Below are 11186 nucleotides of genomic sequence, written 5' to 3'. Positions count from 1 at the left end.
CACACACACACACAGACACACATCCTGCCGCATGGTGACAGAAGGCACCCAAAATGACACATACGACCATTTTATTTACTGCCGCGCAGTAGTGGTTTAGTCATGCGACCGCTCTATTTAAGGTAACGGGCGCACTTCAAAACACTTAGTAAACGTTAAACGGAACTACTTAAGTTTGGTTTGAATGGGTACTGTAAAACTCATGACGTCACAGACTAAGGTCCGCAAAACTTGGTTCATTTCAAAACAATTTGGTCACTTTTGGTTTCACGTGGGACACAAACCCTGGATCTCTTGAGCAGTGTTGGGTGTAACGTGTTACAAAGTAACAAAGTAACGCGTTACAGTAACGTAACTACTTTTTTTCGGGTAAAAAGTAGTGTAACGCTCTACTACCGAAAATTTGGTAACGAAACATAGTTCCTTTTTCAATTCGGCGCAACGTTACTTTTCCCAGGGACAGATTTGACAGCGACACTGCCTTCTTAGCTGCGCGCTCACAAGCTCCACACAGGACGTGACAGAGGCTGGTAGCAGAGTAATCATGGCAAGGGAGAAGCAGACAAAGCTAACTTTTGAGAGCGTGTTAAGCTTCGTGGCTTTTTGCTGGACGGCGCTCTGAGCCAGGCAGACACAAAGCTGACAACTTCACAGATGGATGCGGTGGAGATGGGCTCATACATAGGCTACACGCAGCGGACTGCTGTGGACTTGTGTCGGTTGCACGGACACGCAAGGATTTCCAGAAAAGAGGCTGCATGTGTCTACGACAATGCACGGACCATCGTGGTTGCGCGACCGGTACAAGTCGATACAGACATTACATAGTATACACTAACACCGTGTAACGCCGATGACCTGCTGATGTGCATTCAACCCGCGCTGGACTCGTTCATAATGAATCAGCCGTCACTCTGTGAGTAGAGAATCCAGAGTCGTTCAGACACTTCACTGATAAACCAGAGATTGGCTTTATGGTCAAAGATAGTTTTTGTATAATTAACTTCAGTCTCTGCCAGAGACACCTGCTTTTATAAGTAACGTAAAAGTAACGAGTAAAGTAAAAAGTTACTTTCCATAAAGTACTTTCCCGAAGTAACGAGTAATGAGCAAACACTACTTTTTAAAAGTAACTTCCCCAACACTGCTCTTGAGTGAAAGTCCTGTGTTTGTTTGAAACATCCATCACCCCAACCTACCTCCTTACCGGTAATTTGGCACTCTCATATTTTGTTACCTTCATCTTCATTATTTGCTCTTGCAATAATTACTACAGCCACAAGTGGTTGAAACGTAATGGAAATGTAATTGGCTGCACATGCACATGCATAATAGACCGATACGATCGCTTTTTGGTTGGGGATGGGCCCTTGTGGTGACAAAGAGTCGTACAACAGGCTCATACATTTCGAGAAGCATGAGAAAAACAATGAATGCCACGAATTCTCTTAAATCAAGGCCCATGGCATGAGGCCTATACTCTCTGTGTGTATATGCATAGAGTTTCAATATATGTTTCTAAATGAGCAGTCACAATAAATTGCTATTCATACCCACTTAACCTTCTCTAGCACACACACGCACACACACACACACACACACACACACACACACACACACACACACACGCGCACACACACACACACACACATGCAAACATAAATATACACACCCTGCCAATCCAAGCCCTTTTGCCAGCTAGCCATCTGGTCAGAACATGATCATCATATGCAATCTGCCCACCCAGGCTGGCACTGATTCACCAGACCAACACTCCAATTACCCTCATCATGCCAACAGTACAGCAGAAAAGCAAACAGCACACACACCCCACAATGGGACCCACCTGTGCAGGGGTGGAACGATTGCCAGATAGGCTTGTAAAGAGAGGTCAGTGTGTCATAGAAATTGAAATACTCAGCTCTACAATTAGACGCATTTACAAACATAGTACAAGGCTCGATTAGCCTTATTGTGAAGAGGAAAACTCTGATTATGCTTTGCAAGGTTGGATTCATCTCACTCAGAATCATCTGTCTACATCATCACAATGGATGAGGGCCATAAGGTTGTGACCTTTGAATGATCAATAAGCAAACCTAGTCAATGCCCACCCAGGATGCATTTGTGGTTGCTGATGCAAACATAAATAAAGAGAAAGAACATTCATTTATATCTAGTTGTTTAAAGTAGCTGATGCTGAAGTTTGGTGTTAAATTAATAGCAGAACTTTCTAAATGATGTATTTTGCCTCATCAGTGAAACCTGACCACTACGTCTGTGGCCCCTATCAGCTGATAAGCCCACTGGCTCAACACTGATCTATCTGTAAGCCCATCTCCCTTTTCTTAATTTTAATTTTCCCATTCCTAACCCATGCTAATTCATCCCCTCTGCTGTATGATCCATGGACCAGAGGCCTCGGCAGCGCAGAGTGCCAGGAAGGGTCACTGTTAATTATATCCATTTAATACCCACTTATGTCTCCAGCGACGTCTTCCTCCTGGGGTCACGCAGACTTCGCCCTGCACTTTATCCAATAATCTCACAGAATATAGGCTGGGATATTCCAAAAGATCAATGTCATTAACAAGAAAGCACAGAACGCATTTGATTATGGATGTAATTAGTACAGGCTTGAGGGGACTTGCTCCTTTGCACAAAGAGGTAAAATCCATTTAGTATCAAAATTGCCTTAAAAATGGACACCACTTTGAGATCATTTTTGCAACTGATGACCACCATCATGCAATTAGTATCACTAATGACAGAATTAGGGCTCATATACATAATACTGATGTCCAACTTTGACAGATAGAAAAGAGCATTAAGTGTGGCTGAAAGTGAGCCATGTTCCAAGTTGTGGTGAGAGGGTTCAATTTACCGTCATCGGTCGCAGTCGGCGATGTTGGACTGGGTGCTCATCTGTTCTATGGCAATTTACCTGTGGAAAAAAAAGGCAATCTATTGGGCAAGTGTCTCTGAGAACCTGTGAAAGGTGACACTGTGGATGCTGCATTAAGAGGATGAGCTTTTAATAATTCTGTCACAGGGCTGGGGAATATCAGGCCGGGATCACTTTACAGCCAAGCTGAACTGAACATCCAGCCATCTCTCCAATGAGAGGCCAGCCTCATTAAAACTTTGTCCCCTGCTGACTTTATCTCTGCGTCATCAGATCGCTCTTCCCTCCTCCAATTCTTTCTTCTTTTTTTATTTGTCTCCAGCATGGTCTCAGTCAACGTTTTGACATCACAGACACACCTAGAGGCGTTGCTGTCCATCAGCGATGCACTGGTGTCAAGCAACTAGGTCAGCCACATCTCACAAGTGAACAATAACGTAGTGCTAATATATAACATAGGAACCTCCAAATTCAGTTGGATTTGCCCATCATGCAACAGCGGGCCTTTGAAATACCTGTTGTAGACATCAAGTTAAAGATTTCAGTTACTTTTAGTCACAATAAGCTCTGCGGTTTTCTGCTAATGTAGGTAGAGCAGCAATGCATACCTCTTCACTGAGAACAATCTTGGCCTCCAGTGGAAACCTGTTGCGAGGGATGTGAAAGGGAACAGACAAAATGACAGGACTGAGGAGAGTTTCTGTGGCTTGTATTGGATTGCATTGCCCTGAAACTCAAGCCTGTGTGGTAACAGGGTACAGCCACTTAAGATGGCAAGATAGGCGCGATGATGGACAGTTTCATTTCTTATATAATATTTTCTAAGGGTTATAGGTTGCAGCAGGGAGAGAGGGGAGACTTTAGAGTTTAAGTTTCCAAGTGTAAAAAAAATCGTATAAAAAATAGTCCCTTGGGGTGATATAAAATTTTTGTCCTACTTTAATTTAATTCTAGGGGCTAAGGTAACTAATAATCGCTCACTGGCACACATGGTTCAAATGTCTGAACGTATAAATTTATAGGCACCAACAACTGATAACATGTAGGCAGTGTACATGTGTACTTTGCATGTTAACAAAGCCTCCCATACACCATCAACCACCTCATGATACTCAATTATAGGTCTGTATACGTCTTGTAGATTAGAAGACTGTAACAAATGATGGAAAATAAGAGGGGGACGCCTGCTGCATAACGTCTAGCTGATTTCACTTTATAGTAGACTACTAAACCGCCGTAAATGCACACATGCTAAAATCCCTCTCTGTTTTCCATCAAGCTGCTGTGTAGTGGCTATGTTAAATGTAGGTGGTAAGCTCATATATCTAATTATACAATAGCCAAACATTTTTTGTTAATGAAATGGAAGGAGTGTAATTGAAAACTTCAGCATAATTATTGCTTGGTGAGTGGCTGGAAAATTGCATGTGTAGGAAGAGGTCTCAGCAGGGGTACCATGACTTATGAATCAAGCTATTTCAAAAATCCTTACAGAGCGGCACGTGTACACGTCCTCACACATTATTATCATTATTATCTTTATAAAACGGGCAGCCACTTGAAAGAGCAAAGTGATTATACAAAATGCATGCTTTCCTTCTGGATAAACTGCTTTTGTGCCTCACATACTTGAAAAGGCAAAACATTGTCATGATTGAAGTTAAAATCTTCTCTTGAAGCTAACCCTAGCATTTTTTTTCTTCTAAATGCAGAGTACGTAATTTAAAAAGAAAAAAAGAAAAAAGGTAAGGATATGGATAACTTGGGACATCACCTCATAGGTCTTTGCGCAGAGAAACCAGAGCAGCCAAGACACATAAAGCCAGGTTAGAATGGCTTGGCAGCCGCACTAACAATGTTTGTCACAACTGCCCTCTTTCCATCCCAAGCTCAAATGAGAGAAGTCAGAGAAATATGGGATTACCATGAGTTATTTATGACGCTGAAACCCAAGAGCCCTCTTTATGAAATCATCTCCGCTGATTGGGTTGCTCTTTCGCCACGCAGCATCTGATATGATTTCAAATGGTTTGACATCAAAGTTGCTTGTGTAAAGTATGAGTAGTTTTGCACACGTTCAATCAAAATACAGATCTTTATCGGCATCATGCTGATTGACACGAGCGGACTGTTGTGAAACAGATACTGCGGCTGTCATAGTCATTATGGATTTTTCTGTTTAAAGACACAGCTAGGAGGGAAAAAAAACATGTGGCCTTTACACTGAAATGTTCTTTAGCCAGCAAAACTACAGTAGATTCAGAAACCTGGCTCAAGTTGACTTGGACGGGGAAAAGGACAACCTTTTCAACTGTTACCTTTAAAACTTCTGAAATCAAAGTGTAAGTAATAAAACCAGATTTTACGGATAAAGAAGTGTATTACATTTACAGCAAACATAAAACATGTGTTGACTTCCATAGCTGTAGCAATACAATGGCAGTAATACTCAATAACCAGGTTAGGAAACCTACCCCAAGCAGAGAATTACACAAGGATACAATCAATGGCAGTCCATAGTTAATGAACTTTCTGACCTTTAGGAAAATGTACACTGATTAACCAGATTCTGCTTATTTAATAATTCAGTTAGAGAGTAAGAGAGCTGAATAGAGGTGCATCTCTCACCCAATATAGTCGGGGATATCATTTTGTACCGAGACAACGGTTGACATCATATTGCTGTGGCCAACAGAAGAAAAAAAAAACTCATTATGGAGACATCCATTTGTGGGGGCTTTAATAAAAAAGACAGAATGAATCTTAAGCACTGGACTGATGGGAAAATCTATGCGGAAAACTAAACTCCCAAATGAGGGTCGTGGACATTTGAGGTCATTAGTGTGGAGATTGTGGTCAGTGAAGTGAATTTACATATATGGACATTGCTTTAAAGAAAGTATCTGGAAGATGTCGAGGCGGAGAGTGGAGAGGAGATACTACAGTAGCTTGATCTGCCATTGAGATCTTCTGAATGGGAGATCATAGGTGCATTATTGATGAGTCTCAGTTTGAGTTTCAGCTCCAGAGGAAATGATAAGGTGTAATGCAATGGTCTACTGTGATCATGAACAGCTTTGTCCTACATACTGTACTGCAGGCTGCTAAGGTGGCACCCTGCTTCCACACCATATCTCTTTGTATCACCTTTTACATTATGCACTTATTTACACTATGGTGAGAATAGTCAGTACATGGTTGGTTATATGGTGCCTAATAACAACAATCAGTTAAAGACAATTTCAGGCCCTCAACTTGTTGCATGTGAGTATTTCACAAAGATGGAGATGAGCTATTTTCTAGTAGACTTAAAGCTTTAGTGCGTAACTTTTTGATATTAATAAACGTCCATTCAAGTTCCATTCAAGCTATTGCCAAATTAGTTGCTACAAAGCTAATTAAGACAGCTCTACACAACTTTCTCTGTATTTCTCAGTATGACTATGTTCAGAAGATTGTGTCATCCGGTGACTTTCCCGCGCAGAAGCTCAAGTAAAGATAACTGCCTCTTGTGAAGAGTCCATCATGTTTTTTTAAAGTGCCCCTATTATGAAAAAATCACTTTTTCTGGAATTTCGGGTGTTATTTTGTGTCTCTGGTGCTTCCACACACATACAAACTTTGAAAAAAATCCATCCATGCTGTTTAGAGTGAGATACGGTTTCTGAATGTGTCCTGCCTTCAGTCTCCGGGTGAGCTGTTCAAAAAACAGCTTGTGACGTCACAAGCCGAAACGAGCAGGCTAAACGCAACCATTAGCTCGTAGTTAGCGTTAGCGTTAGCATGTTAAGCTAAAATAGAGACCAGCTGAAAAGAGGAGCTGCAGCAGTGAGAGAGAGCGGTGCAGTACAACAAAAATATGGTGTTTTTTGAAAATTAAACCATGTAAACCTATTCTGGTACAACCTTAAAATACAATTATGAACCTGAAAATGAGCATAATATGGCTGCTTTAATCCTCCGTGTCCTCCTTGGCTACTACAAAATGCGAATTAGGCAAGTTTCCATCAACTGGTTTAGAGCAACAAACTAGGCTACAGCATGGTACTGTCTATATGGTAGCCTATGCATGGCTTGTAATCCACCACTAAACAGAGTAGAAAAAGTAGTGGTTGCTAAAAGAAACAACAACAGTTGCCTTGGCCATCTAACCCATCTACGAGATAAATACGGAAATAGTTCTAAAGGAATTTTGTTTAATTGGGTACGTTTTCTTTTATTTTCTTTTATGTCAGCTATTGTCCATGGTTCATACTGTCTCGAGACAAAGACATGTTATGGGAATATTCAGAGAGACGCCGGCAGTGTCAACAGCTGATCATTAATATAAGTTAAATGTTCGTTACATCAAAACCTTTTTGCAAAGGCGTTTCCATATCCCATTTAGCGCATCAACTCTTTGTCGACAAAGGCAAAAACTAACTCAAGCAAGCGTAAATTGAGTAAGTTTTATAGAATTTAACCGTTTCCATACAGCTTTTCTAATGCGATACTTCAACATGCACATACTGTAAAGATGTGTGAATGGAAACACGGCTATAGTCAACATATATTCTTCATCAGCTTGTCTCAGGCATTCTGCATGCTGAAGTGTTAGCATGGACACACTTAAGGTTTCTGAGACAATCTCTCACAAACTGGTCAAGGTAACCATCCAACCCCTGTGGTTTGAGTGAAAATCTTTTAATGCACAGTGCATATGAAATTAAGAGAACGAGCAATGCCGAAGAGGAAAAGAGGTAAAAATCTGCCTCCTTAGCCAACTTGATTGTTATTGCACAGTGCTTACGGTGTTTTCTGGGCCTGCACATGTAATCAATACCCCCAGGCAATTTTAAGCGTGATCAGTTTGGATGGATTATTGCTTGGCAGGAAGGCTTTTACATTGATCCTTTCATCATGTCAATCACTGACAGTGACAACTCTGAACTCTTCAAATTCCATACATCAGCAAGTACTGTTCACAATCTGGCTGCATCAAAAACAGTGTGTCAAGAGGGTGATGCGGGATCTGCTGAGGCTGGGCTTCCTATATTTTAATGCACACTGTAATGTATTTCAAGGCCCAGTGCGATTTCAGTGCTGTGCATCATCCATTCTTCTGTATAGTTCTCTATTGCTTTTATTAGCCATAACTAGGGCCAATAGACTTTTTTTCCAGAGGAAATTTTGCTAAAATGGGGTAAAAAGAAACAGATGCAACACTGTATTACCAGAAGTGCATCGTGATCACTTACGTAAGGTTTATATAACAAACTTTATTTACTCTTTTCATCTGTAATGAAATGGTCAATATAGGGACCTGTGTCACAGTTGTGAAAAAATGTAAAGAGAACATCTGAACAGGCAACATGTGGTGATGGGATCTCTAAAATTTGAAACCAGAGCTTAGCATTAAATTGAGATGTTAAAATAATAATAGCTGCATGTTAAGCTGCAAATGTTAGCATTTGATTTCAGTGGAAACAGTGCTACTGCTGAAGTAGTTTTGCAAACCCTGCCTTTATTCGTTCCTGCAGCTAGTAGCGGAGCTGACATCTCATCTAATGAAGAGCAGATAGCAGACTGGTTCAAATCAGTGTTGGGAAACTGGGGCTGGCTGGTGAAACACAGAGTGAGTTGTAATATCCTCAATTTCTCCCAGCTGGAGCAGGCTAGAAGCATGTAACTGATAGTGTCCGCATGCATATTTTACACTACAGCCCTGGTGTAAAGTTTCAGCACTTGCAAGGAGCTGAACAGATTTGAAGTTAGACTGTACGACACATAGGAAATGAGCAGACTGAAACTGCAAATAGTTTATAGCCGAAATCTGCCTGATGTGGCATATTGTAAAATATTTTTTGCTACAGGCATCTTCTTCATTATATGGATGTTGCCTGTATACCAGTTCTTCTCTTTACTCCACAGAAACTGAAAATAACTGTCCATATGTCTAAATGTCCAGAGCAGCAGAGAATATGTATGGCAAGGGATAAAAGCACCTCATTTCCATTTACAGTAGTTTGGATTAACTGAAGTACATTTCTAGGATAATTGCCTGACATCTCGCATGTGGCTCACATGCCGGATGTCCCTCACCTTCCTTTCTCTATGTGTTGCTGTTCTCAAACTCTGTTCGCTTCAGGAAACAACAAACTTCAATCTAGCAAGCTACACAGTTTTGACGAAGATTTGATGGTGTAGCAAGGCAGGCCTGCTTGGTCCTTTCGGGGAATGCGCCACTTTTTAAGATTTACCGTATTTTCGTTTTCGGTCAAATGGCCTTTTGAATGGGAGTGCTAGGGGCACTACTATGATCGCATCAAAATCGCTATTTGAACAACTCACTTAGCAGTTGGTTTTTCTGCTCGCAGCCATCTTGCCAGTCAAAAAGTGTCCATCTCCGAATGCAACGTAACAGGGAGGAGAGTAAAGATGGAAAGATCCTAAAGCTTAGTTCCATATAAATGCACAGATAATTTGTTGTTTTGTCGTTAGTGAAAAACAATATTGACCTTGTAGTTGAAAAACGAGCCTCATATAAGAATGACATTTCCTCCTATGGAGTCCGTTCATTCGCATTCGGAGATTGACACTTTTTGAAAGTGAGTTGTTCAAAACCTTTCTTTTTAGTAAACTCTGTGTACACAAACAATGTTCTCAATGCTGGAGTTCATGTGTAGAGCCCCTGGTGATACTTCGAGCAAAGTTTCATGTTTTGTTGAGCCTTCTTAGTGTTTTAAAAATAACGATTTTGATGCGATCATATAGTGCCCCTAGCTCTCCCATTCAAAAGGCCATTTGACCGAAAATGAAAACACGGTAAATCTTAAAAAGTGGCCCTTCTGTCCTAATTATGCTCTTAAACGGAAGTTTGACTTGGGTACATTCACAAAAAGACCCTTGGTTGCATTTTGCCGAGAGTTATGCTTTAATATTTTATGTAGTTTTTTATTTTGGGGGGTGTAAATGTTCCACCAAAACAAGCACCTTCCTGAGACTATTTTGCAGAGCCACCGTCCCTGTGTCCGGAGCTTAATGCCGCCCAAGACGATTGTGATTGGTTTAAAGAAATGCAAGCCACCCAGAGCGTTTTTTTCCTCCTATACTGCAATGCATGTATGGTGTAGCCAGACCTTACTCCACAGCGCTTTGGAGACAGGTCTGGCAATGTAAGACTAGACTTATAATAATAACTTTCTCCACCAACACTTTCTTCATGTTTTTTGGTCGCTTCCTGTCTACATGTCAGTGTGATTGGTTGGACTGAGATAATTGCTCATAAAATAACACTTCATGTCAGTTGGTGCTTTTCCAAAATGTGAACCTGATCCACACTGCCAAAAAAACATTAAGATGGAGGGGTTAGAGGGACCTTCAGTTGTGCACCTTGCAGTCACTTTCCATTTCTCTTATATGGAAAAGTTACTGGAAATTCTGAACAAATCGCTACATGGATATGCGAACACAGCTTCAATCAGGTCTGCCCAAAGACACATTGCATAATCAAGTCTTTTTCAACATCTTCTGTTTTCTATATTTCAGAAATGAGACATTGCGTCAAAGTTGGTGTGCGTCTGAAAAAAAAGAAGGGTTGAAACAAAGTCAAACGGGTGGATCATGATGCACATAACAACACTGCAATTACTGGCAACTCTATAGGCCCATACACCAATAACACAGTTAAAGCAGCCAATTAAAGCTGAAATAAGTCAATATTTACCATTGCATAACTCAATTGCAAAACTCCATTTTCTCATAATGGCCTCTGATAATGAGGAAGCTCTCCATAGTCATGTGACTGAAGTGGAGCCTAATCATTGGACTGTTACAGTAAGTCATGACAGTTTATTGGCATGGAATTCCATAATGGCCCAGATCAATCAACCCAGGAGGCTTTCCTCTCAGCCAGATTTGACACATTTGAATAAGTGCCGCTGAGGGGGAGCAGGCTTATGTTGAGAGGACTCAATCCCTCACTGAGCAACAACATGTTATCCAGAGCGATATTCATCTGCCGAGGAATAATCCCAAGACAAAACAAACTGCAACGTCATGGCAGGTACGAAACCTAATAAGAACCGTCAAACTTTCCAGCTTTAGGACAGGGATGGTCATCAAAAGCCATGAAAACAATCTGAACAAATGATGCCCATACGTTCTGAGAATAAGAGATACGATCAGGCTTGTGCCCTTCTCACCCCTCCTCTTTCTCCTCCTTTGCGATCCCTGTGTTGGGAATAGAATAATATAAAGCTTGAGGGAGCAGGTTGTGAGATAAAAGGCCACATCACAATGA

The sequence above is a fragment of the Sander lucioperca genome, chromosome 10 (genome assembly GCF_008315115.2).
Source record: "Sander lucioperca isolate FBNREF2018 chromosome 10, SLUC_FBN_1.2, whole genome shotgun sequence".
In the NCBI taxonomy this organism is placed as follows: domain Eukaryota; kingdom Metazoa; phylum Chordata; class Actinopteri; order Perciformes; family Percidae; genus Sander; species Sander lucioperca.
The sequence above is the reverse complement of the archived record's forward strand: the minus strand, read 5'-3'. Positions refer to the sequence as shown.